At 41.2% G+C, this 5,209-nt stretch overlaps 1 pseudogene; it reads left to right on the plus strand.

Annotated features, from left to right (window-relative positions):
* The first annotated feature begins 2,486 nt into the window (after positions 1-2,486).
* LOC121994288 lies at positions 2,487-2,558 on the plus strand (annotated as a pseudogene).
* The last annotated feature ends 2,651 nt before the right edge of the window (positions 2,559-5,209 follow it).

Consider the following 5,209-nt stretch of genomic DNA (forward strand, 5'->3'; position numbering starts at 1 on the left):
AAAAATGAACTCTAGAGGTGGGAATTTGGGGTTTGATGAGGTGTAGTGGGGAGGAGAAGGTTTTTGGGAGAGAAGGAGATGGAAATTAGGGCTTTTAGAGGAGTAGGCGGTGCAGTAGGGGCACGACCGTGTCTTATAGACACGGCCGGGTTAAGTGGGGTTCTGCATGGCCGTGCCAATTGGTACGACCTCCTCTTTTCTCCCCTCGGCCAAAGTCACACGACCATGCCAATTGGCACGACCCGTTCCTCCTTGTTCTCTGCATATGTCGCACGGCCGTGCCAATTGGCACGACCTAAGTCTTCCTCCTCTCTGGCGGTCATGCACGGTCGTTCTAATTAGCATGGCCCATGTTCTCCTCTTCTCTGCATAGACCACACGATCGTGCAAGGTTGCACGGCCCGTGGCTTTGGTCCCTCTGTTGGCTTCGCACGATCGTGTGGGGTCACACGGTCGACTCCTTTAAGCGCACGGTGACTCGCCTTTCGCCATTTTGGTTCCTCTGACACCTCCACGCTCATGAAACACTCACGACCAGCTAATGGAAGCTCTGGAAATCCTGCAAACGAATACCCAAAAATAAAGAAATAATAAAAGTACTCAACTTAAACCTACTAGAGAAATAAAATGATAAAAGGAACGATGAACTAAAATGAAAGAAACCCCTTGGGTTGCCTCCCAAGAAGCACTTATTTTAGGTCTTTAGCTCGACCCGTTTCAGTTAATGTGGACTAAACCCGTGGAAGCACGACTCTCCTCCTAGGGTTAATGCTCCATCCTGCATCTTTAGTTTTGCTCGTGCAGGACAAATGTACTTCTTATTGCTCGCTGGAGGGGATCTCTCTTGGAAACTGCACTCCTCGACTTTGTATACGTTCATTTTGCTCGAATTTCCCTAAGAAGAGGAGTTGCTGATAGAAGAATCAGATAAATCAAATTCAATCCTTTCTTTACCGATCTCCAAGGATAACTTGTGACTTTTCACATCAATGAGGGCTCCAGCTGTAGCAAGGAGTGACCTTCCAAGGATGATCAGTATCTTGGGATCCTCTTCTATATCCAGGACAATGAAATCTGTGGGGATGATGCATCCGCCTACTTCTACTGGCACATCCTCCACTATTTCCATGGGGGTATTTACATGAATGGTCAGCTAGTTGCAATGTCATAGTAGTCAGTTTAATATTCTGGAGTCTCAGCTTCTTACATAAGGAGTATGGAAGTAGGCTAACGCTGGCTCCCAAGTCGTAGAAAGCTCTCTGTATGAATTCAGGACTAATCCTACAAGGTATGGAAAAACTCCCTGGATCCTGAAGTTTTGGTGGAATGTTTGCTATAAGTAGAGTGCTACAATTCTCTGTTAATGCTACAATCTCGAAGTCGCCCTTTTGTCTCCTATTGGATAAAATTCCCTTTAAGAACTTTACGAACTTCAAAATTTGGTGCAGTGCATCTATCAGTGATACTTCTACACAAATTTCCTTAATCTTCTTCAGGAATCGATTGAACTCTTCATCCTTTTGGGATGTTATCAGTTTCTAAGGGAAAGGAATCGTCTCACTTTGTCGGGGAATTTGAAGAGTTCCTTCAACTTTCTTGGTTACCTCCTCTCCATCCCTATTCTGGATCTGATTGGGCATTAGGGGAGAGGGCTCTTCCTTTGAGTCAGGTCCTTTTTGAGTAATAATTTGGGGGTCTCCCAAAGTTCGTCCGCTCCTCAGCTCGATATGGTTGTAGTGTTCCACTGGGTTTATATCTGGCTTTTCTGGAAATGTTCCCTATACTCTTGAGAAGGACTAGGCTATCTGGGCTATCTCGCTGTCTTGCATCTTTTGGTGTTTCTCAAAATTTTCCATTCTTTGGGTCAATAGCTTGATCTCATTCTTCATCTCTTTTTCCTCTGAGAGGACTTCTTCAAGCATCTTTTCAATTCTGGACAATTGTGAAGGTTGTTGTTGTTGATAAGTCTGTTGTCCAGATGAGTAGCTCTGCTGCCCAGGTGAGGGTGGTTCCTCTATCCTGGGTTATATGTGTTGGAGTATGGATTGTTTTGCCTTTGGTTGTAGCTGACTATCGCATCGCACTGCTCAAGTTGGTTTATCTGTGCTTGTATTGGACCTAGGGGGCAAGTATCTTGAGCATGATCCGTACTTCCACAGGTTTCACAAACACAAACTATTGCATTGGTCATGTTGTTGTTGTTTCCCATGACCTCAAACTTCTTGGTCAAAGCATCTAGCTTTGCAGACATGAGTGTGACTGCATCTACGTCAAATTTTCCTGATGCCTTTATTGGATTCCCTGAGAAAGAACCACTAGATCTTTCTGTTTCCCAATGATGGTGGTTCTGTGCCACATTCTCTATGATCTCTTCAGCTTCATCAAGGCTCTTGTTCATTAGTGCTCCTCCTGCTACAGAGTCGAGGGATACCTTCATGTGATAGTTGATTACATTGTAGAAGGTGTGTATAATCAACCATTTCTCAAGGCCATGATGGGGGCATTATCTCAGCATACTTTTGAACCTGTCCCAGGCTTCAAATAATGATTCTGAGTCTATCTGTTTGAAGCTTGCGATCAAATTCCTCATGTGGGCAATTTTGCTTGGTGGGTAGAACTTGTCCAAAAATTTCTGCTCACACTGCTCCCAAGATGATATGTTGTTTGCTGGAAGGGAATTTAGCCACTGCTTGGCTCTGTCTTTCAGGAAAATCCAAAAAGTAGTAGCCTTACTGATTCTGGAGGGACTCCGTTCACTTTCATGGTAGCACAAATCTCGTAGAAAAGCTCTAAGTGGTGGTTTGGATCATCGTGCGGTCCTCCTCCAAATTGATTCTGCTGAACCATGTGAATTACTGCAGGCTTGATTTCAAAATTATTGGCTTCGATTGGTGATCTAGTGATGCTAGACCGAACCCCTCGCGCATAAGGTGTTGCGTAGTCTTTCAACAGTTTGTCAGCCATCACTGAAGATTCTTGTACTGCTTGAAATGTTTTTTGAAGGTTTCTTCTTCTCAAGAAGGTCCTATCGATCTCTGGATCGAACGGTAGAAATTGTCCTAAAAGATTAGCTCTTCGCATGCAAAAACAAGATATGAAATATAGTTAAGAAGAGAGTTGAAATAATAATATTTTTTTCAGCGTTTTAATAAAAATACAGAAAATAAAGAAAAACAAGAATAAAATTATTTATCTCTGTTAGGATGTATACTAAAATCCTGGTTTTTTGTATGAATCACATTGGTCAAATATCTATATTTATGCTAAGTATAGTTGTCCATTTAATTTATATTGTAGATAACATGGTGTGAGGAGACACACAGAAGATCATGTTATAAGTTCCTTATAAATTATAAATAGTAGCTCACAACCAAGATGGAATGGGGCAAACCATTGGAATGGTTGTAGTGTAATTTGATATTAGTTTATCTTGACTATAAAATTACACTAGTACACTATGAGTGTATTGAGCATGACCATTTGAGGTAGTTTCTTTTTATACTGACTACATAAAAGAACAAAACCTCTGTTATTATGGAAGTGTGTACTCTTAATCATGATATAATAACAAGTACGCATACTTAATATTTATTTCTTTAATTTATCAAAGGGTGTGATTTAGTTCATTAAATCAATAGGCCCGATAAGTTGGGAAATGATATTATTTATATGGTGTGTTGTTGATTATAGAATGAAATTGTGTCCTAGTAATTTAGGTTGATGATGTCCCCTTGAGGAGCTCATAAGGATTGTCATGTAAACCCCGCAGGTGGACTTAGTCTGACATGAAAATAAAGTTGAGTGCTACTACTCTTGGAGCTAGATATTAATTAAGTGAGTTGTTAGTAACTCATTTAATTAGTGGACATTCATAATAAGAAGATTAATGCACTCATTTAAGTTGAGTTGTCAATATCTTAAACACAGGGAGATTAATGCACTCATAATAAAAAGGAGCTCATAATGTAATTTGGGATTGGTGTGGTAGTTCAATAATAACTCTTTAGTGGTATGAGTTATTATTGATGAACTTGAGTTGGGTGTTCGGGGCGAACACAGGAAGCTCAAGCTCATCGGGAGACCAAAATCAATTTCTCCTCTCGGCCCCTGTTGTAGCCTCTATTAAGCCTTATATCCACAAAGTCCACTTCTTACCTAAGTAATGGGCCGGACACATCCTTGCTGTTGGGATCTAGCACACCAAAGACGCGGAAACACAGCGGAAAAATTACTAGATCCTCTTATCCAACAGTTCCATGCGAGGGGAAGAAACATTTTCTATTCATAATCTATACTAAGCTACATAATAAGATTATACCTTTGTTGCGTGCCCTTCGCAATCCCGACAGCAACCTTTCTTCAGTGCAGATCTCAATGCGTTCAAGCATCCGCACCTCTATGGTATCCACACGAACAAGCATTGTCTTCGCTTGTCTCACAAACAAAGCAAGATGGAGAAGAAATCACAAGGTTGTCCTAGCAACCACAATGGTGATTTCGGCCAAGAAGAATGCCAAGGGTCTCAACACTTGTTCATCTACTCAAAATTATCATCCAAATGATATTTATAACCATCTCATGGTATACCAAGAGTCTCCACCCTTTCATCTTCTCCTCTAATGGCTCAAAATCAACCATTCAATCCAATGGTTCAATTTTGACCATTCAACTTTCTTGGTGAACTCAAGTTCACCCAATGAGTCCAACCCATTGATTCTCAAGCAACTCGACTTAATCCAATAATTGGGTCCCTTTGAGTCTAACTCAATGAGTCAAATTCGGATTACACTTAATCCATTGATTCATCACGTGAACCCATCTCCATATCAACTTGTTCTTTGTGTGTGACCCTATAGGCTTTCGTAACGTTGGCAATGTACCCAAATCAACATTTGCGATACATAAACAATGAGTGGCATCTAGCAAGGCATCATTGCTACCCAAGTGACGAGAAAGTTGAGATTCGACCTAACTTGTCCGTGGCTATCATCATGTACGACTTGGTCCCTCTATCCTTGATATCTAGATTGATCAATGAGGTATAGACCGTGTCATCCTCTTATCAATCTTTGTGTTTCTTGATCTCCAAGTAGACACGCTTATCAAATAAGCTCAATATCTCATATTGACTCATTTACGCATGGTCATGCTTTCTTGTGTCCTACTAATCAAGGGGCCCACAGATATCGCTTCCATCATATGGAAGGGA

Source organism: Zingiber officinale, chromosome 1B (assembly GCF_018446385.1).
Source record: "Zingiber officinale cultivar Zhangliang chromosome 1B, Zo_v1.1, whole genome shotgun sequence".
NCBI classification, from domain to species: Eukaryota; Viridiplantae; Streptophyta; class Magnoliopsida; order Zingiberales; family Zingiberaceae; genus Zingiber; species Zingiber officinale.